The sequence below is a fragment of the Antechinus flavipes genome, chromosome 4, assembly GCF_016432865.1.
Source record: "Antechinus flavipes isolate AdamAnt ecotype Samford, QLD, Australia chromosome 4, AdamAnt_v2, whole genome shotgun sequence".
NCBI lineage: Eukaryota > Metazoa > Chordata > Mammalia > Dasyuromorphia > Dasyuridae > Antechinus > Antechinus flavipes.
This window is the reverse complement of record NC_067401.1, coordinates 96,820,494-96,843,990: the sequence shown is the minus strand read 5'-3', so window position 1 is coordinate 96,843,990 and position 23,497 is coordinate 96,820,494. Positions and strand designations below refer to the sequence as shown.

The 23,497-nt window shown below is 36.9% G+C and overlaps 1 long non-coding RNA gene across 1 annotated transcript in view; it reads right to left on the bottom strand.

The window, feature by feature from the left end:
• Positions 1 to 22,207, bottom strand: part of LOC127559645 (uncharacterized) — a 75,256-nt gene extending 53,049 nt beyond the window's left edge. Inside the window, exons 1-2 of the long non-coding RNA XR_007953176.1 lie at positions 21,953 to 22,207; positions 453 to 503 (exon numbers count right to left, since the gene is read on the bottom strand). This is a non-coding gene — a long non-coding RNA (uncharacterized LOC127559645). The remainder of the gene's footprint in view (positions 1 to 452; positions 504 to 21,952) is intronic.
• Positions 22,208 to 23,497: the final 1,290 nt, after the last annotated feature.

Sequence of the window (23,497 nt, the reverse complement as noted above, 5' to 3'; positions counted from 1 at the left end):
AGAAAATTTTAATTTTCACAGTGGCATGTGGAATTTAGGGACTTGGAATTGACTAGAACTCATCCCCTCACCTTAATCCAACTATCCTGATTGAAAATTCTATGATTTTCTCAGTAAGGTTCTCTAAATGGGATTTGAACAATTTTTTCTAAGGGTTCCTTTCTAAGAAGATATTGAAATTTCTTCAATAAAATCAAGAAAAAAAATTTTTTTGGTCTCTGTTTCAAAGAACCCCCCTGAAAATTTCCCCCAGTGGATCCCTTTCACTGAAAGAACATTCCAACCTTCCCAATTCCAGACCCACCCAATAACAGGACAAATAGGCTCAGAGAGAGATTAAAGAAAATAGGATTAATTAATTCCTGAGCGAGTATGAAGCTCCCAAGAAAAGGGATGAGCAACTGATTACTAGAGGTTTCTGGACAATCAGGAAGATAATCTATGGATTTTACCCTTGGCTCTGCAATCCTGATGATTCTCACATTGAAGGGAGCAATCCAGTTCTGTTTAAATGAAAAAAAAAGAAAGAAAGAAAAACATGAATAATTAGAAGATAGGCTTTAGCTCTTAGCAAAGACTATATTTCTCACATTAAACTCAATATCAATACTTGTACAGGATTATACATCAACTATTAGTACTTATTCAATAAATTAACAAATGCAAAAGTCTTCAATGATTATCTCAGAAGGAACTGGTTTGACATATAAAGGAAATATACATTGAAAAAAATATTATTACACAATGACAGCCTAAAACAGAGGCAGAGAAAAATATATTGTCAGTTTTTCTTTAGTGGATTCTGAAAACTAGACTATTGAGTAGTGAAAGCCTTGAGTGGATAATTTCTCTAGGGAGTTCCTGAAAATAAGAAGGCCAGATTTTATCCTAGATGAGTTCCCACATGGAACAAGATTCTGGATCAATCTCCTAGAGTGATGCTGACTACATTCCTCCTTCATATCCTTGGGGTACCCCAGAGGGGCAATGTAATGGCTTTCTATTTTGCTATTGGCTCAAATTCTCATTCTGGTGTGCTTACCTTCATTGTGATTATCTTCCCAGTTTCATTTAACCAATAGGCATCAATTAGCTTTTTTTTTTTTTTTTTTTTTACAAAGAAATGCTTACTGTGAACATATAGCAAGAACAGAAAGGCATATTTTTTCTTGCCTAGCACCTTGGAAGGAGACAGTACCTCTCAGTCCCTAGAGAATGTGAGCTTGAACTCAAAGCAATTTGTACCAAGCATTCCCTCCTATCAACCTTATTTCCTCTTGTAGCATAGCTACTAGATGAATTCTCATTGCAGTTATTACTGGGCTGAGATCCAAAGGTCATTCTTTGAGACCTTCCTGCTAGTCCAATTCAAGTGTGCTGGAACCAGCTCGAACTTGCTTGTGAGGACAACTGCTAATTTTCAGTGTGAGCATTTACACCTCGAGAAGAAGCAAATGCCACAAACTAGGTAAATTGTTTTTTCTGGTTGTCTAAAGAAAGTGATGAAGAAAATTTTAATAATATATATTAAATTTGAATCATGTATTATTTTGATGGGTTTTTTTGGGGGGGAAACATTTGTTAAACATTTACCAGAACATCTTTGCCTGACTGGCTGCAAAATCTAGCTGGGTTTCTGGCTTCTAGATCTCTAGGGGCTCACCATTCTGACCTATTGAACATAACAAAGAAAGAATAGAGAAAATAAAAGCAAAAACAAGTTCCTGAGCTCATGGAACACATGGTGGCAGCCACAGTGTAGAAAGATAAAGATAAAGAAAATCCCCTCTTCCTACTTCCATACTTCCTCCTTCATTCTGTCTCTGTCTTTGTGTCTCTGTCTCTGTGTCTCTGTCTGGCTCTCTTTCTCTCTTTTTCCTAGTATATACACATGTCTTTCTGTCTCTGAATGTGTGTCTGTCTGTCTATGTGTCTCTCTCATTCTCTGGGTGTGTGTGTGTGTGTGTGTGTGTGTGTGTGTGTGTGTGTGTTTCTGTCTCTTTTTGTCTCTTTGTCTTTCTGTGTGTGTCTGTTTCTGTCTCTGTGTGTCTATCTCTATCTCTCTCTGTCTCTGTCTCTTTCTTTGTCTTTCTTTCTCCTTACTGAGGTTTACAACATTTCTTTCTCATTCAACCACAAACAGGAAGGAAAGAACTAGACTAAGAGATTCACTTAGACTGGTGAATGTTCTTTGAAGGCACTCTCATTCTGGCTCCACAGCCAGACTATTTCTTCACCAGCTGTTCAGACTGGAGCTAGTTACTGAATATCTGCATATGCTTCATATCAGGGATTGAGACTTTCCTATTCAATGTCTTCATGCTTTTCCCTGTAATAGATACTTCTACCTTTTCCAGGTTGGGAGTCCCTATCACTTATCTCTTATATCACATTATACTTAATTATACACTTATTTTCCCTCAACCACATTGCAATGTATATTGCTGAGGGCAAGAATTATTGTTAATGTTTCTTCACAGTGCTTATCTTTGGTGTTAAATAGTAAATCTTTAGTAAATGTTGGCACTGAAGTAGTACAGGAATCTTGAAGACCTGAGTTGAAATTCAGCTTCTGACACTTGCTAGTAAGTCGTGTGATTCTGGACAAGGCCCTTAAAATCTGTCTGTTTCCTCATCTGTAAAATGCTATATATATAGCACTTATATAAATTGGATCATAATTGTAAAGTGCTCGAAAACTTCCTAGTAAATAGTAAATACTAGATAAATGTTAGTTGTTACTATTTTTAATCTGTAAAATGGGGATAAATATAGCACCTAACCCCCCTCCCACTCGTTATGAGGATCAAATGAGATCATAATTGCAAAGTACATAACACAGCACTTGACATATAGTGAGTGTTATATCATTGTTAGCTATTATTATTAGATGTTTGTTGATTGATTGCTCTTTCCTAAATGCAAGCTATCTGGTATATTTGGAATATAGTCCATCCTCTTAGTTTTCTTCAATGTTTAGCTCAGATGCTAGATTCAGTTGTTATGAAGTTTTTCCTGATCTTCTGAGTTCATGTTCTCTCTTTATATAAATTGTAATATATTTACTTATCTGCTTAAAAGTTATAAGTGGATTTTGAGTCTTCTCTGCAGAATACAAAGCTCTTGAGGGCAAAGGTTGTGTTCTGTCTTTTTAGCATAGAAGGCTAGGAACTGGGACCAAAATGTCATTAAAATGGACATATAAGAAAGAATGATCTTAAAAAAGCATGGGAAGATTTATGTGAAGTGGTAAAGTAAGCAGAACCAAGAGAATATTGAATACAATAACAGCGATATTATTTTAAGAATGACTTTGAAGAAATGAACAATTTTCAGATAAAGAAATTAAAGTCACTTATATGAAGATACTCTAGATCACTATGCTTAGAGAAATGCAAATTAAGACAAATTTGAGGTAGGACTTCACACTTTTCAGATTGGCTAAGATGACAGGAAAAGATAAGGATAAATGTTTGGAGGGGATGTGAGAAAATTGGGACACTAAGGCATTTCTGGTAAAGCTGTGAAATGATCCAATCTTTCTGGAGAGCAATTAGAACTGTGCCCAAAGAACTATCAAACTGTGCATACCCTTTCATCCAATAGTATCACTACTGGGTCTTTCTTCCAAAGAGATCATTTAAAAAGAGAAAAGGAACCACATGTGCAAAACTGTTTGTAACAGCTCTTTTTTGTAGTGACAAGGAATTGGAAACTGAGTGGATACTCATCAATTGGGGAATGACTGAATAAGTTATAGTATGTGAATGTAATGGAATATTATTGTTCTGTAAGAAATGATCAGCAGACAGATTTCAGAAAATCCTGGAAAGATATACATGAACTGATGCTGTGAAGTGAGCAGAACCAAAAGAACATTGTACATAGTAACTGTAAGATCATGTGATGATTACCTATAAAAGACTTAGCTTTTCTCAGCAATGCAGTGATCCAAGACAATTCCTATAGACTCCTATTTGCATCTAGAGGAAGAGCTTTGGAGACTGAATGTGGATTGAAGCATAGTATTTTCACCTTTGTTTGTTTTGTCTTTTGTGTGTTTTTTTTTCTTTCTGGTCTTAGTTTTCTTGTATAACATGACATATATATATATAGAAATACATTTAAAAGGATTATACATGTTTAACTACATTAGATTGCTTGCTGTCTTGGGGAAGGGGGAGATAAGAGAGGGAGAGAGAAAAATTTGGAACACAGAATCACAAAAATGAATGTTGGAAACCATCTTTATGTGTCTTTAGGAAAATAAAATACTATTGAGGGAAAAAAAGAATGACAGCAACTCAATCATTTTGACTATTATAAATATACAAATTAAAAGTAAAGGACATATGGAGAAAGATGTCATCTGCAGCCAGAGAAAGAATTGGTAAATAGAAGTATATATAGAAATAGAAGTATGTATAGAATAATTCTATAAAATTTATAACTATATATATATGTGTGTATAAAAATTATAATTATATATATATTATGTATGAATATATGTGTATATATATATTTACATATATATACCTATATATACACTTACACACAGAGACCATTTGTGTTTAATAGTAGCCCGGGAGGGAAGAAAAAAAGTAGTAGTAATTGTTGTTCAATCATTTTTCAGTGATGTCTGATTCTTCATGACTCCATTTGAGCTTTTCTTGCCAAAGACAATGGAGTTGTTGGCCATTTCCTTCCCCGGCTCATTTTACAAATGAGGAAACTGAGGTAAATGGGGTTAAACGGCTTGCCCAGGATCATGAAGCTAGTAAGTATTTGAGGCTAATTTTGAACTCAGAGCTTCCTGATTCCAGTCCTAGGGCTCTGTCCAACACCTAGCAGCATATAGAGAATTGATTGTCACATTCAAGTAGTGGTGCTTTTATAATATAGCTTGCTAAGGTTACTTTTTGTAGGTCCTAGCAGGTTGATGAACAAATATAGCAAACTGACAAATTCTTTATCATAACCAGTTATTTCAGGATTGAATAGAGGAAGTGAAACTCAAGTCATGCCATTTTTCCCCCCATTCATTAGTAGCTCTGGTAGAAGATTCTGTGGGAGAGAAGGTTGATATAATTGGTTAAAATGAAGTTCATGTTTGTTTTTGGCTTTCAAGTATACAAACAGTTCCCCCTCCCTCCCATCCCTCATTACTGCAAAAGTTGTTCTAAAGCTCAGCTTTTCAATGGGCAGAAAACATCCCCATCAAATGGAGCTCTTTTAGACAACATTTAAACTACATTTCCTTGTAGTTCATTTCTTTGAAAACCAGACAGACAGAAAACAGGACTGTTTCACACAACTACAACTTCAAACAGTCCTTAATGATGTGTATTTCACGGCATGGCCTGTTGAAAAGAGGCAGAATGTAATATGACTTTTAGAGGGGCCTGAGGAAAAGACAAGGTTCAGAGAAACAATCAAGTGGACATGCTTTGCTAAGCATCTGAATCCCAAGGTGAAGAAACCCTTAGAAAATGGGAAATAATCTGTAGTGTTGAGGTCAAAGGAGTTCCAAGAGGGTCTCACTTCTTCAAGTTCCAATGGATTGGTCCAAGAACAGTATTTCACCATATAAGGCAACACTGGAGACACCCAATGACTAGTGAGTCAACAATTGCAGTCTTTGTGCCACATTTAACTCCAAACAATTTTTGTTCTTCTTTATTTTGTTTGTTGTAATGATTATATGGCACAGAGAATAATAGAGCACCAGACCTAGAGTCAAGTTGTCCTGCATTCAAATCTGGCCTCAAGACACTTACTAACTTTGTGACTTTGATCAAGTCACTTCCATCTGCCTCTGTTTCCTCATCTGTTGAATGAGCTGAAGAAGGAAATGGTAAACCATTTAAATATCTTTGCCAAGAAAACCCAGAATGAGGTCATGAAGAATTGGACACAACTGAAATGATTGAACAACAATTTTCTTTGTATGAATAAGTAGAAAAGAGTATGAAGATAAAGGAAGAGATGCTGCTTTATTTATCATTATATCTCTCTTAACATCTAGCACAATAATGCATAAATTCTACATGTCTAATAAGTATTTGCCAAATAAAAAAAGACATTACATTCTTGGATTTTGTGACTTTTCATTGGTAATACCCCATTCTTCCCAATCCTGGAATGTTTTCCAATCTCAGGTCTAATTCTTAACTTTCTTGACTTCTTTCAAGATTGTGCTCAAATTCTACCTTCTACAACAGTCCTTCTCTGATCTCTCTCCAACTCTCTCCCCTGTACCTCCACATACACATGGACAGTCCCTCCCCTCTGGTATTTTTTATATTTATTTATATTTAATCTTTTTGTTTGTTTTCTTTTTCTTTTTTTTTTCTGAAGCAATTGGGATTAAGTGACTTGCCCAGGGTCACACAGCTAAGAAATGTTAAGTGTCTGAGAGCAGATTTGAACTTAGGTCCTCCTGATTTCAGGGCTGGTGCTCTATATTTAATCTTAATAGCTTAATATTGCATGAATTTTTGAGACACCAGGTATATTTTATATAAAATCATATATAATTCTATATTGTTTTTCTCATTAGATTACAAGCTTGAGGGGAATGACCATTTAAAACTTTTCTTTGTATTCTCAGCACTTAACAATGCTTTGTACATAGCAAGTGCTTAATAAATTCTTATTGTTTGATTGATATGAACCTAATTTCTAATAGCCAATTAGGAGACTTCTGTTTGGAAAGCTTTTTTTTTTTTTTTTTTTTTTGTAGATTGGTGATTTTGACAACAGGTTGAAATCATAAAATATGCTCCAGGAAGTTTTCTATAAATTATCAAATCAGGACCCCTGTTCTACTCCCTGCTTTGTTGTTATCTAGCTTTTTATGATATTAGGAAAATCAATTCACATTTTTGAACCCCAGTTTCTTCATTTTAAAAATGAAAAGGTTGTATAATTCAGAGTTAGCAAACTCAGTGGGGCCAGAACTTGATTAAAATATAATTGGGAAATGTTTAACAAAATAAATAAAAGGGACAGCTATGTGACACAGTGGACAGAACACAAGTCCTGAAGTCAGGAGGACCTGTTCAAATTTGACCTCAGACACTTAACACCTAGTTAAGGCACTCTGTGTGCCTAGGCAAGTCACTTAACTTGAATTCCCTCAGCTAAATAAATAAATATAAATTCAATACAACAAAGATAATGTTAACATATGGTTTTTTTTTTTTTTTTGGTCAATATGTCCACAGAGATCATTTTTATCTGAGTTTGACAATACTAGATTAGATGATCTGTTAAGTCTCTCTCAGCTCAAAATCTATGATGATATTCATTTTATAGAACTACCTCATTTTACATATGAGCAACCTGAGGCCCCAAGGGACTGTTACTTGTATAAGGTCATCAAGAATAGAGGCCGGATACCCTTTGATCCAGCAGTGTTTCTACTGGGCTTATACCCCAAAGAGATACTAAAGAAAGGAAAGGGACCTGTATGTGCCAAAATGTTTGTGGCAGCCCTCTTTGTAGTGGCTAGAAGCTGGAAAATGAAAGGATGTCCATCAATTGGAGAATGGTTGAGTAAATTGTGGTATATGAATGTTATAGAATATTATTGTTCTGTAAGAAATGACCAGCAGGATGAATACAGAGAGGCTGGCGAGACTTACATGAACTGATGCTGAGTGAAATGAGCAGAACCAGGAGATCATTATATACCTCAACAACGATACTGTTTGAGGATGTATTCTGATGGAAGTGGACCTCTTTGATAAAGAGAGCCTTAATTGATCAAAGATGGACAGAAGCAGCTACACCCAGAGAAAGAACACTGGGAAATGAATATAAACTGCTTGCATTTTTGTTTTTCTTCCCGGGTTATTTATACCTTCTGAATTCAATTCTCCCTGTGCAACAAGAAAACTGTTCGGTTCTGCACACATATATTGTATCTAGGATATACTGCAACCCATTCAACATGTAAAGGACTCTTGCCATCTGGGGGAAGGAGTGGAGGGAGGGAGGGGAAAAATCGGAACAGAAGTGAATGCAAGGGATAATGCTGTAAAAAATTACCTTGGCATGCGTTCTATCAATAAAAAGTTATTTAAAAAAAAAAGAATAGAGGCCGGATTCAAACCCATGGTAAAAAGTGACTTTGGTTCAATTAACCCCCCAGAGTTAGCTAAACCCCTTTGTTATTGCTTGTAGATTTTGAGCCACAAATGAGTTATCTGGAAGCCTTCGCTTACCAGGTAGGTTTAGTGTAAGGCCATATTTGAACTATATTTTCAAATTAAAAATAAAAGTCTTCCAGCTACTCCTAAGGAGCCTTAAGTACAAATTTGAGGAGGAAATAGAAAGGGAAAGAAAATCATTCAGTCACCTTTAGAGACACTTCATTGATGAGTAAATACTGCATCTCTACTTGATGGAAGTTTCCCAGTGCAAACAAGGATCAGAAATTATTGGAAATCCAAAGGAATAAGACCTGGTCCAAAGGATATTAAACAAAGAAACCCATCGATGGACAGCAAATACCGTGGTTAGAAGCAGAGACCAAGGTGGAGCCCAGGATTTGGAAAACTGCATGGCAACTGTAAGGAAAATAAATTACTCTCTACTGAGAGCAAATATGAAAGAAATAAGCTCCAGCTACATGGTAACTAGGACAGATGGGCTGTGAGTGAGGAAGCTTGCACCGCCCCATCAGAGAATCTTGGTGGCACTATTAACATGGTGACAGCTGATGTGTAGGTGGGGAGGTGGTTTCAGGAGAAGTTAATGAATGACTCAGAAGCATTATTTATTGTTGTTATTTATGCCCTTCCTTGCACTGATTTATAAAAATAATTCTCATGTATCAAAATTTCCATGGCCTATATTAACTGGTCATCAGGGGAGTACCTGTCAGATACACTGGTGCAATCCAAAAATTAATCTGGATGTAAAGCATAAAAAACCAGCAGAACAGCAACAGGCTAGAATGGTAGACCAGCATTACAGAGCAGCTAGAAAGTTAGATCCCATCGAAGTTGCTAGATTTTCTGGGGGAAAAATAAGACATCTGGTAATGAGATAACTAGAGGTCAGAGAGCAGAAGGAACTCTCTGAATCATCTGTTGAGATGGATGTCCTATATAAGGTAACCATGCCAGTTTGACTCAGTTTACTAATAAAGGTAGGATCACAGACATTTGTTGTGGCTTATATAAGCTACCCTTGGAAATCTTTTTTGAAAAACAATTTTATTATGTCAATGATGTCATTAAATAACTAAAGTATATCACAACAGAGAATATGCAAATTCTCAGATGTCATCTGGTGTAGGGATTCAAGTTTAGGGAACTTAAAGAAAATTTGTTCTTTTTTTTTCCCCCTAACTCTCAAGGCATCTTTCTCTAGTTAGGGGTGATAATTAAGCTAAATATGGAAGCAAGGTTGGATTAGTCAAGGAGGTGGAAAGGAGGCAAAGAAAAGGCTTTCTATAATCTCGTAAACTTTTTCTCCCAGATTGTGGGAGGCCACTTTGCAGCACAGAGACTTTTTTGGTCATAGCCTGGGTCTTTTTGTGTCCCAAGGCTGACCTTGCATGCTAATATATGAATATGTGCCAAATTTACTTCCATAGTTAGAACACCCAGAATCTTAAGGAACCAAGGGAACCAAGAAGATTGGCTTCTGTACCCAGGCCACCCATGAATAAGTCCATTGAGCAAAGGATAAGAAACAGCTATTCAGTCTATAAATATCCCCAAGGGTGGCCTGCAAAGCCAGTGATGTCAGAGAAAAGTGAACAGACATCTCCAAAAAACCAAGTTCAGTACGGAGAGGGGTAGCCACAAATGATAACTTCCTCTCTATCATTATGTTTCCAGATTTGATGCAGTAGGGCTGGTAAAATGTATTTTTCCCAGCAAAAAGAATAGTTAGAGCTCATAAGAAGCTCCCTAGAATCTCCCTGAAGTACATTAGGTATGTTTGCAACAGCTCCATCGGCAGTGAAGTAAGGCTTGAAGGATAGTGGAACTCTGCCCTTGAGTGAAAAATAAGGTAGAAAAATAGGTTGGAGTTGGGAGAAGGGGCAGCTGAAAAGAGCGAGATGGGAAGGGATGCCAAGATCTCCAAAAAGCCGTTGAGAGATCTCACAAAGAGGAACTCTGCTCCGCATTTGGCTGTCCTGGCTTGCCATTCACTGTGAGAAGAATGGGGATAGTGCCTTTCATAGAAGTGTTAATGGGAGATACAAATTGCTTACGTAGTGCCCCTGAACCAATGAAGGAACAGCCTGTCAAGAGAAACTTGGAGAAATTGCAACTGGAGATGATGCTGGGACAAAGCCCAAAGTGCTTTGTGCCATTTGCGGTTGGGAAGAGGGTGGAGAGGGGTGGGATATGTCAAAGTTTAGTACATGGCACCAAAGGGACACAGCCCTGAGGTCAGTATCCCTCTCATCACATGATATCATGACAACAGACAGTAAACAGAGAAATCAATAGGAGGAATAGGAAGCATCTTTGGAAAAACCTAATGAGACACTTGAGTTGCAGCCAGGATTATACAAGGGCCATTCAGCACTTGGCTAGAGAATTCACCCTGGGGATAACGTCTGATCAAATGTTCCCTGGGTATAGGGCTCCCAGGAATGGTAGTGCACTGCTTGTTCTAGTGCTGTTCACTAGCCAAATGGAGCTCCAGGGCGAGTTCTGTCCAACGGACAGAATTATTCCTAAATTGCTTGCCCTCGGCTTGCAAGACAGTTGGCTCATAACTTGTAACTGACAGGAGCAAATTTCTCATGACATCCAGTCAGGTCCTTTTTGGCTCTGGAGGCAACAGTTAGCCAAACTGAGTTGAAGTTATGGATTAAGTAGAGGGTTCAGTGCCTTATCTGGGTTAAAAAATAGTATGACTACCTTTTTCAGGATAGCTAGGAAGGTCCTAGTTTTAGAAGATGTTACCCTAGAACTAAGGAAAGGTTTTAGTTGGTACTCAGCACAAGCATTTTTTAATTTAACTATTACTGCATTTCCTTTACCTTGTTAATCCTGTAGAATTTGTGTTAAATTAAATTGTTCCTGGTTTCTTATCTGTAGATGATCCCTTTCTCACAATTTGATCTTACTCTAAGATTATGCAATGCTTAACTTGTGTTATTATGAACACATATTTTTTCTTTATTATTTTATTCATTATTATTCATATATTATTATAGTCTTTATTCAATTTAATTCAACAAGCATTTATTAATTGCTTATCATGTGCTAGGGACTCTGTTAGGTTAGGGATACAAAGACAAAAGTGAAGGTCTTTTCCCTCAGGGAAGGATGTTCACAAAAATTTGAGGAATTATGACTTCATGGGGCACCTTTTTCTCATACACTCATTGCATTTTAGAACTGGAAGAGAGCTCAAAGATCATTTTTATTAATAATACCTCATATTTGTGTGCTACTCTAAGGTTTGCAAATCATTTTATTAATAATACTCAATTAGGTAGGTAGAACACATAATTATCTCTGTTTTACAGATGAAAAAATGAGATTCTGAGGTTAAATTAATTGATAAAGAGCATCAAATTTGATTTGAAAAAGCTGCTGGGAAAGCTGGAAAAGAATCTGGCAGAAATTAGGTTTAGACTAACATGTTATACCATACCCTGCAATAAATTCAAAATAGATATATGATGTAATTAATATCTTAATATTAAAGATCAAGGCATAAAGTTAGAAGAGAAGCAGATAACATATCTCTCACTGCTATGGATATGAGATGGTTTATTAACTAAATAAAAAAAAGAGGCAATTACAAAAGAAAAATAGATAAATTTTGATTACATTAAATTGAAATTTTTTCTCAATAATATTTTATTTTTCCAAATACACATATAGTTTTCAGCATTCATTTTTGTAAGATTTTGTGTTCCAATTTTTTTTCCTTCTCTTCCTTCCCTCTACCTTCCCTAAGACAGCAAGCAATCTGATATGGGTTATACATGTACAATCTTTTAAAACATATTTCCATATTTGTCATGTTGTATAAGAAAAATCAGACCAAAAAGAAAAAAAAAAAACATGAGAAAGAAAAAGCAAACAAGGAAACAGAAAAGGTGAAATGACTATGCTTTGAACCACATTCCGTCTCCAGAACTCTCTCTGTGTTTATAGATGGCATTTTCCATCTCATTTCTGGGCAAAGCCAAATCCATCACAGTTAATCATCACATAATCTTGCTGTTACTGTGTTCTCTTGGAACTCATTTCACTCAGCATCAGTTCATGTAAGTCTTTCCAGGCTTTTCTGAAATCAGCCTAGTAATCATTTCTTATAGAACAATAATATTCCATTACATTCATATATCATAAATTATTCTGCCATTCTCCAACTGATGGGCATCCATGCAATTTGAAAATCTTCACAAACAAAATAAATACATCCATGGTAAAAAGGGAAGCAGTTAAATGGGAAAAATATCTTTGAATCCTATCTCAGATGTCCAACATAAATAGAAAACATATCTATTTATATGTATATATGTATATACATATATATATATATATATATTCTATTGGATATACATATATATGCATGGTATCAGTGAACACATATATGTGTGTAGAACCCAAACCATTCATATATACATACATTTGTATATTGTGTAGATGACCAAACCCATTCATATATTTATATACATATGCATATTTATGCATATATGCATAAACATGTATATATGCATAGGCACATATAACCCAAATAATTCTCATACGTGTATATACATAATATTCATACACACACAAATATATATATGCATGTGGATAATCAAAACCATTTCCCAATAGATAATTGGTCAAATGATATGAACATGAAATGAGTCCTTAACATGAAGTCTTGCAAACTATTGAAAACTATATGAAAAATGTTCTAAATCAATAATAATAAGAGAATTGTACATCAAAACAAACCTTGAGATTTCATCTTATACCTAGCTAGTTGTTAAAGATTGAAAAAGAAGAGAATAATCAATTTAGGAGTAGTTGTGGGAAGATCTGTTGCCTTTGTTCCTCTCTAGGCTACATTTCTAACTCTAGACTTTTTCTGTCATGCTTGTCACAGAAACCTCGGTCTGGAAATTCACCTTGCCCATGGACTTCTCATATTGGAAATACCCTCTGAACTAGTAGCTTTTTCCTCTGGACGATTCCTTCCAGAATCTCCATTTTAAGGAGGACCTTCAGGCCATCCATACTTCAGTTCTCTCTAGCTGCACTAGTGATGCTCTTCCCAGACATTTCTTTCTGCCCTTCTAACTCCTTAAGGGCAGGGACTGTCTTTCTTTCTGCTTGTATTTGTATTTCCAGTGCTTAGCACAGAGCCTAGGACATGGTAAGTGCCTAATAAAAGCTTGTTGACTTGACTTATTTCATCCTCTGAGAGTGGAGGAAGACAATAGTAAAAAGAGAATTGAAGGAATTCACAAATGGTATCAATAATCTCAGATAAGGTCATCTCTTGAAAGGAGAAACATGAGGGTGGCAATGAGAGCTTAAGGAATGTGGCACCAGTGTTATTAAGCATGCAAATAGAAAGAGTTAATATGAAGCTTCAAAATGAGATTAATAAAAGGAATATAAAACACTGGTGAAGGCAAAGTTGCAATTGTAATAATGATGACCTACAAATATCCTTCCTCACACAAGAAACCTCTTTGGGATTTCATCTTCCCAATTCAAGTAGTCACAGAATCATAGAAATTTAGAGCTGTCCCACTAGGGTACTAAAGCCACCTCCAACTGGCTTTAGAGAATGGATTGTTGAATTTTCAATATGAGTATTTACATGTCAGAAATTGGCAAGTGCTACAGATTAGGACTTTATTGTTTTTTCTTCTATTATATAGGCAAGAAAGTGATGGAAGAAATATTAATAGTACAGATTAAAATTTAAAATGTGTCATGGGCATATTTTCCCATCATAAAGGAAGTTGTTAAACATTTACCAGCACAGTCCTGGGTAAGCAAGTTCAGTTGCCATATAATCTAATCCACACCTGAAAAGTATCTCTCAATACAAAACACACAAGTTATGCATCTACAAGGGTTGCCTATTGCACTCTTGTATAGTTCTAATATTAAGAATTATCCCTGACATCGAGTCTGATTCCCATTTTGTTTTTCTTCCTTCTTTTCTTTCTTCCTTCCTTCCTTCCTTCCTTCCTTCCTTCCTTCCTTCCTTCCTTCCTTCCTTCCTTCTTTTCTTTCTTTCTTTCTTTCTTTCTTCCTTCCTTCCTTCCTTCCTTTTTCTTTCTTCCTTCCTTCCTTCCTTCCTTCCTTCTTTCCTTCCTTTTTCTTTCTTCCTTCCTTCCTTCCTTTCTCTTTCTTTCTTTCTTTCTTTCTTGAAATTAGGATTAAGTGACTTGCTCAGGTCATATAGCTATTAAGTATTTAAGGCTCGATTTTTACTCAGATCCTCCTAAACTCTAGGGCTGGTGCTCTATCTACTGCACCACTAATTTTTCCTCCCTCTTGTATTTTTTGCTCATTGCTTCTGATTCTGTCCTTTGGGATCAAACAGAAAAAGTTTAATCCCTCCTTTATATGATAGCCCTTCAAATACTTAAAGACAAGTAATACATCTTCCCCCACCCCCAATCTTATCTTCTCTAGGCTCCCAGTTCCTTCAACTGATGTACAAATGATGTGGACTCAAGACTCTTCATCATTTTGGTTACTCCACTTGTAGACTTTCTCCAACTTTATCTCAGCTATTCAGACAGGTCATTTTAGAGCCATATTCCATTAACAGAGATCCAAACAGTAAAGTTTGAGTCATACTTACAGGGCTGTTTTTTGAGAGGTATAGAATATTAAGTGTCCCCTCCATCTGAGAGCTAGCCTTTATCTTTACTAGCTTTCTGACACACAGAGGAATTCAGTCTTCCTGGAATCTTTTGCAAGTGCTAAATTACCATGAAGAAGCAAAACAAAACAAAAAACAGAGACGGCTTAAAAACTTATAGTGAAAGAGGATTTTGTAGAAATGCTCATTTTGGCATTTAAGTTGGGAAAACAGGAAATAGAGAATATTTAAAGTAAACAGTTCTTATTCTCTTCTCTCTTTCAAATCACTGTTTTGTGTAGTTAGGCCTAACTGGAAGACCACAGAGCAGAAGTTTGCTCCATCTGCTACTCTAGCTTCCATTAAAAATCTCTGTCAGGCCTCTCAAGGAAAATTCTGAAAAAAGTTTGAAAGTTTTTGCTTACAAAAAACAGAGCAAAGGGTCTGTCCAGTCAGTTGGTCAACAAGAATTTATTAAATACTTACTTGTGTGCCAGAAATTAATTGCCAGCACTGAGAACTAAAAGAAAGGCACAAAATAATTCCTGCCCTCAAGTAGTTCACATTCTACTGCAGGGATAGCTTGTGAATTATTAGGTTTATATGATCTCCTAGTTATGACAGATGGAAACCTAGCTACTACATGAAGCCTTTTGTTATATGTTCAAACAGTACTGACTTTTTCAGTTTTTGAACACTATACATTTTGTCACAGAAAAGATTTAATTTTGGCATCATCTTGGAGAAGATCTTGTCACATTCTCTAATTGACTCACATATGTATGCTTTTCCTCCCTCCCAAAATAATCTCTTTTAAGGCAGGGGCTTTGCCATATACTTCATCTATAAACTCCCTTCATGCTGAATGACAGAATGAAAAAGCATTTATTTAAGTGCTGACTATGGGTCATGTACTGCCAACCACATTGTAGGTATGCTCCATAAATATTTGATAAATTAAACTTACTACAGAAAAAAAAATGAATGTTTTTCTTCCACAGGAATGGGGAATTAATTAAGTTTGGTGACTCTGACACACTAGTGGAAATGGGCTTAAGCTTGAACACAGAACTGTAAATAGGATTTTTTTTTTCAAAAAAAAAATCTAAAACAAGAATAATTTGTATGTGTGTGTGTGTGTGTGTGTGTGTGTGTGTGTGTGTGTGTGTGTGTATGTGTGCAGGGGGTGTTAGGTAGAAAGTATAGATAGAATACAGAAGATAGTGTGAACATAGATGAGGGAGGGGATGACCCATTCCCCTAGAATCTGTCCCTAGACCCCATGGAGAATGGAGGCAGCATTAGGAGGAGCAGTATAGTATAGTGGAAAATATACTGGATTTGGAGTCAGATATCCATGGTACAAATTCCCGCACTTTTACTTATAATCTGTGTGACACTGAACAAATTCTTTAACTTCTCTGAATCTCCATTTCCTCAACTGTAAAAAGGGTTTAAGCTAGATGACTAAAGATTTTTCTCAGTTTTAAGTCTGATTCTAGGAGTCTTTGAGGATTTGGGGCCATCAGGAGTAATCTGAGGAAGGGTGAAAGTAGATGGGAAATGAGAAGGCACTGAAGCCTATTCAACTCAAGGCAATTCAACAAATTAAATACCTATTCTGTGCCAGGAACTGTTCTGGGTGCTAAGAAAGCAGAGACCAAAATGAAACAGTTCTTGCCCTCAAGGAGTTTACATTCACAAATCACTTTTTTCATCCACTAGGGCAAATCTTGTTAGGAAAAAATGAATGTTGATGATCGGGAAAGGAGGAAATTAACTGTTAGCCTAATTGCTGCCCATGCCAACATATTTACTTATACAACAATACATGAAATTACTTTTTGGTTCTGGTGCATCCTGAAACATAGCAGCTCTACCATAGTCATCCTCCACTAAGATCCAGAATCCTTTCTTCCCACATATCTCTAGCCATAGTTCTCTCTCTCTCTTTTTTAAGAGGAAGTAGAAAGGGTGAGAAGACTTGAGAAATCTTGGGTTCCTAAACAACTAATTATTTGCATTCTAGCTTACCAAAGTAATGGGCATTGAGCCTGTGTTGCCTATTGGGAAAGTTAAAAATCAGACTGTTATAAACCCATAGAGGGAAACCCTGTGGGGGATTATGTAACAGTGGGAGAGTTTTTTCCTCCATAGCCATAATTGGCAATTTCTGTACCCAAGGGAAACATTACAAAATATACATTGAGTGCAAATAGTAATTTTGTTGTTGTTGTTGTTATTGTTGTTCTGGCCAGAAACTGGAGAGTCTTCCCCTTCCAGATTGATATTTTTATTATGATAAATTAGGCCATCTTTGATATTCAATTTTTATCTAGCCCTAGGTCAATGAATGGACTTTTCCTCAGACAAAGCGAGGTCTGGGAAAGAGCTTCAATTAGAAAGGCCAAGGTTATCCATTGCATCCTGGACCATGACTAATCATCTTGACTTTTGTCTTGCCACTGAGCTTCCAAGGCTTTGGAGGAGAGAATGAGGAGAAAGTATCTCTGCCTCACTTAAATTCAATTCAAGAACAAGGCAAAACTTGACCCTTGTGATGTCATTGATTCTCTTTGAGAATGAAAGGCAAACAATAAAGCAGTTTGAGGAGAAAGTGATCTTAGTATTTAGTACTAAGAAAGAGTTCTTAGCACTGCTGCTGGGGAAAAAGCCAAAGGAAGGGAGACGGTGAGGTAGGAGGAACCCAAACTGTGGGATTGGGGGTTGTTTAGGATCAACATCTAATAGCTTCAATTCTAAATTAAATATTCTGACTAATTAGGTATTTAAAAACTGTTTTCAATATTTTGAAGGAACATCATTCCTATCAATACCCTTCAAATTTTGATATCCTGGGATTGCAGACAGAGCTATTCTACTTTGACTGTTGATTTGCTTTTTTCTCTTCTGGAGAAGAGATGAGAAAAATATCTTTCTTTTCCCGCTGGCTCTGAAGCGTGTGGAATTTGTACCACAAGAGAAAAAAAAAATCTGAATTAAGTAACATTATTTTCCCCCTTCCCAAGAGAGTTGGAAACTTTTTTTTTTTTTTTAAGAAATTGGTTGAAACTGATTTCCAAACTTTGAAGAGAGTCACCATTGAAATCATCATGATTACAACAGCGTCACAGATTGAGAACTAGAAGAGGCCTTTGATGTCATCTATCTAATCAACCACACATATCCTCGGACAGATGAGGAAATTGAGGCCCAAGGATATTAAATGGCTTGTCTGAGGTCACATAAGATAGCAAGCCACAGAGGCAAGATTCAGACCCAGATTCTCTGAGTGCTAATCCAGTGCTCTTTTCACTGGTCTATACTGATGATGTCAATTATTTACTTCACAAATACTGCATATGTTAAAGAACCCAAGTGTAGTCACGAACCCTACTTCCTTAGTAAGCAGTATTCTTAAAGTTCCTCTCAGTTTATAAGTATTTCTCTAAACAATTTTCAAGTTTTTCAATTTGGGGTGATGGTTGTTGTTAAGTATTGCAATGGCGTTATCATTTTTCATCTCTCCTTATCGTGGCTTTTTAGATCAAGACATAGAAGGAGAAATTACAAAATGATTTTTTCCCCCTTTCATGAATGCTTAATTAGAACTACAAAGCAGCCTCCTGCTTTTATGAAAGGGAAAGGGGAATTTCTTTTTCAATGAGTGCTGTCTTCTCATTCTGTGGTCTAAGTATATAAGCTTCATCTTTAGTATTTGTCTCTCCAAATATGAGAGGAAAAATTGAAGGCAAAAGGAGAAGGGGATGGCAGAGAATAAAATGGATATGGATAGTGTCGTGAAAACAACAAGCAGACGTGGGGAGATCGTGGAGGACAAAAAAATTATGAGGTCATGGATTCAACGATACTGGAATGTTGTTCTGTCTCTAAAGAGACTGCCCCATAGGAAACCAAGCAAGAAAGGAAACCTCCTCCTAGTGCAGGCAGAATTTGACAGAGAAACTAGGGCTGCAAAATGAAGTCTGCTCCTTTTTGGCTCAGACTCAGTTCTATTGTCTTCAGCTGTGCCCCAGGCAGGTTAATGTGGCCTTAAATCATTCAGAACATCAAGGGAAATTCCTTGAATCTTGGCCTAGGGCTTGCTGCAAGTTCAGTAAAGACATTAGTGGCTCAGTTTTAAGTCCTGAAGTACCTGTAGGTCTCCTGGAAAATCAAGCGGTTTCCTCCTTCTCCCTAGTTCTGGTTCTGTTAGTTAGATCACGGATTAATCGCTCAGCTCCATTGTTCTGGTTCTGATACATTCACTCAGCATCACTGCACTCATTTATCCCTGATACGTGGAGCAGAGATTTGGGAGACTTGAACAGGAATTGTAGGTAGGGGCAGGGACGATGGGCTTTTGTTGTGAACTCCAGTAATTGGGACTGAGGGTGATTCCAGGCAGGGAGGTCTTGACAAAAGCAACTGAAAGCAGTTCTTTGGCCCACTTGAGCACTTAAGTGTCCCTGGCCTTCAGCTGCTGCTAGGCAACAACCTGCACAAACACAGCCAGAAGGTCTGGGCGGCGGGGAAGTATGAGAGGCTCTGTACTTAGCCCTTGACCTGCTCTTGCCCCGTGGGGTGAGCCACGCATGCCCAGGATCCTCCGCCAGAGCTTCACACCCTGTTCTGCACTTATTGTTTTTTTAGCTCCAAGGCAGTGTGCCAGAGGGCTCACTGGAGGACAGGCTTGATGTTTAAAACAAGCACAAAAGGGAAAAGTGAGTGATTTCTTGGCTGGTCACACAAAGGGGCAGGAAAGCAGCAGACTGGGACCTGGAGACCTCAGTCAAACTTGAAGGCTTTACAAAGAAATCTTGGCCTGGAAGGTGATGATCAAGTCAGTGCAGCTCATTCTTCAGCCCAGAGACTGAGGGTATTGCTAGGGTCCTCTTCAACACTTTGCACCCTGCCAATAGGGTTGAGGATTGACGTACCCACCACCCAGAAGGCTTCCCCTACTTGTCTTCAATTATCCAAGTATTGTTCCTCCCTTCAAGGCTCAGGTCACTTCCCTCCTTCTCCACAAATTCTTGCATCAGTGTTCCAGCCCACAGTGATCTCTCCCTATTCTGAAGTCCTATAACAATTGTTGTCAGAACCAGCCATTACATCCTCTGTTGTAGTCTCTGTTAGTCTCTATTGTATAGTCTTAAAATTGGTCGGACTGTGTGCTATCTAAACTTTGTGTCCTGACCCCCACCTGTGGCTCTGCATACAGAAAGCACATAATAAATGCTTGTAGGTCTTGAATCCTGCCTTCCCAACTGGATTTGGACTATCACATCAACAGATGGAGAGAGCAGAGAACAAATCTATTCCTCTTCATCTCCAGCATCTGTTAGGGTGATTTACATGTCATAGTCATTCAGAACTTTTTTTGATGGATTGATTTAAATTATCTTCTCAGTTGAATAATTTAAGGTTCAGCAAAATTATGAGCATTTAAAGTAGATTTTCTTGACCTTACAACAAGTTGAAAATACTATCCTATATCATCCCTATTTTACACTTGGGGAAACTGAGGCTGAGAGAGGTCATCACTTGCCCTATGTCACACAGGTAGCAAGTATCTGGGGAATTTGAACTCAAGACTTCTTGACTCCAAATCTAGGGCTCTATCCATTGGATTAAATAGAAGTAATATTTACTAGGTATTATAACTACCAACTACTAAGTTGAAAACTAATCAATATCGCTGACACTATGGTTCAGAAATATAATAATGTGCTTTTTTTTTGAGAGGCAATTTGGATTAAGTAACTTGGCCAGTGCCCTATAGCTAGGAAGGGTTTTGAACTCAGATCCTCTGGAATCCAGGGCTGGTGCTCTATCTGTTGTGCTATCTAGCTGCTCCCAGAAATATAATAATGGGAACAAATAGACCAAGGCCATAATTTTCAGGCAGTCACAAAGGGTTAATATCATTTCATCCTATTAACACTAACATCTCCTATCTCTATCTTGTGGCACTGAGAATAAAAACCAAAAATAAAGGCCAAATGATGTGGCCTCTGAAAAAGTTTGTGTCACTTGCTGGGGAATATGTAAGGATGGGAATTGGGTCATCAGGACAATAAATTTCCCAGGAGTCCAAAGTAAGTACACTACAGAAATGGCAATGAGTTGTGAGGACTGATAGATATGTTAGGGGCAGAAGAGAAGGTAAGATGGGAAAGGGATGAGGTAGGGAAAAGAGACTACAGGATAATCTGAATGAAGAATTTGATCCAGGTTCTCAAATACAAGTTTACACTAACCTGACTAGGATATAGGAAGAGGATAATTCTTTTCTGGTAATACGATTTCAGTGGACTTCAATTAGTTGACTCTGGCATCTCACTCTATGTGACTCCAAGTCCTTAATGTAGTTATATGAGTGATTATTTCCCCCTTTATAGAGGGTAAGAAGTCTCATCTGAAGGGAAATAATAAAAGGAAGAAAAGAAATTCCAATTTCAATGTAACAGAAGCCCAAATTCCTTAAATTTAGAAATATACTGCATCTGGGAACTTTGTGTGTTAAACAAATAGAAACATAAAGTCTCTTGTAGGACAGAAATTATCATTCTCATCTTTGTCTAGCACACCACAGTGCTTTGTACATCTTAGGAGCTAATAAATGATTGTTTAATTTAATGTAGATGATATTAAATCATTACCAGGATGCCACAGTGTATAGATTATTGACCAGAGGAGAGATTTAGCAAATAAGATTGTACCCCAGATTTAGAACATATATAAACTAAGCAGACTGGAGCAAGGGTCAGAATTAGGGTTAGAATTAATTTGTATTTTTTAAAATATCTTTACCAGGACTACTTGTTCCCAATTCCCTCTCCATTGACTATTTATGCCCTAAAGGTTCTAAGGATAATCCTCTGAGACTGGATTTTTTTTTTTTTTGCATTTTTGCTCACAAGTCTCTGGTGAGCTTTCCATTGATAATGTCAGCCATGTTTAATTAATTTTTAGAAACATATTTATTAAGGTGATATAATAAGAACAATTGTTACAAGACCTATTACATACACACACACACACAAATATACACACTCTAGGTATACTTTTTTTCACAAGTAGGGATCTAGGGGGAAATGGGCTCAAGCATTTGTGGCCAATAGTAACTCATACCTACCTTCTGGTTTTTCTTCCTTTGGTAGAGTTGCCATGAAGCTCTCCTTTTGTGTAGGAAACTTTTTGCAGAGTTCTGAAGGAAGTTCAGAGTCTATGTAGAATACTGGAGTTACCTCTCTTCCAGGTGTTAGGTCTGCTTGTAGTTCTATTGTCTGGGGATATAGATGGAAAGTGTAAATCTTCTGCTCTTTCAATTTTTTTAAGTTTGAAAAATCATCTTCATCTTCTGGTCAAGGATTGGGGGGTGAGAATGTGATATTCCCTTTGGGCTCACTTCTTATCCCCCTCCAATTCCTTATTGTGTTTCCCAATGAAAGGGAGTCTATTCCTCAAAATAGCTAACGAAGCTTAACTCTTGAAATAATTCCTAGAATCTCATTCTCTGGTATACCTAGGCCAGAGGTATGTATAATCCTTTCAACTAACCCCAATGCTTTTTTGTCATCCAATTTCATCCAGTGGCTTGAAGTGACTTCACTCCTCCTACCTAGTTTGTATCTTTATCGACTGATTCGGTAGAGATATCCAGGAATTGTTCACACCTAATTTAAACATTGATCACTAATTTTATAACTTGTAACACCAAAAGTATGAAGACATGTAGCAAATTTTATTATTTACATTAATTGTGATTGAGTATGAGTATAAGATTTGTATATCATGGATGCTCCTTTGGTATTCACAAAAAGTATAGAACATCAAAAGAAGCCTCCACATTTTGGATAGAACTCTCCTGGATGAGAAAAGCACAATTCAGACAGGAATGGTTGGATTGTGACCTGCATTATCTAAAGGACTCCACATCTGTCATATCACAGATCCAGCAGAGTATAGTGGTTCATATTTTTAATTCCACCTACTGGGTTAATATTGAGGCTGAGTTTGGGGATTCTGAATTGTAAGGGGCTATACCAATAAGATGTAAACACTAAAATTAACATTCAAATGGTGAGCCACCTTCAGGTTGTCTGAGTGGAAGTAAACTGGTCCAGCTAATACATCAAGGGGAAGATGAAATCTTAATTTTTTTTTAATTTTAAAAAGTTCATAGACTCATTGGATTAGACCTTGAATTTACTCATAAGTGCAAATGTGTTCTAGCTTCTCTATTCCCTCCTTTCTTGTTTGCTTTTGAGGGCAAGGACTATTTGTTATCAGCTTTATTAATTTTTTTATCTCCAACACCCAGTAGCCTTGCACTTAGTAGGTACTTAATAAATGCTGCTTAACTTGAAGGTGGAAAAGCTCTTTGAAACTGGAAAGAAGTTTCTTGGATATTCATAACAGTGTCTGTTCTGAAGTATTGCCCCAGAATCACACAAAATTGTTTCTAAAATTCTTTTTTATACCTTTCTCCATTCTGCCACTGCCACTTGCAACCTATATCACCTTGGGCAAATAACTTGCCCTCTAGATCTCCTTTCCTCATTTGCAAAATGAAGAGTTGGGACTAGGAAACTTTTAAAGTACTTGGTCAAATGTTGCTATTTCTATCTGCAAATCATCTTTTGATCTTTTCTCCCTACTCACATAGTCATCATCCTAA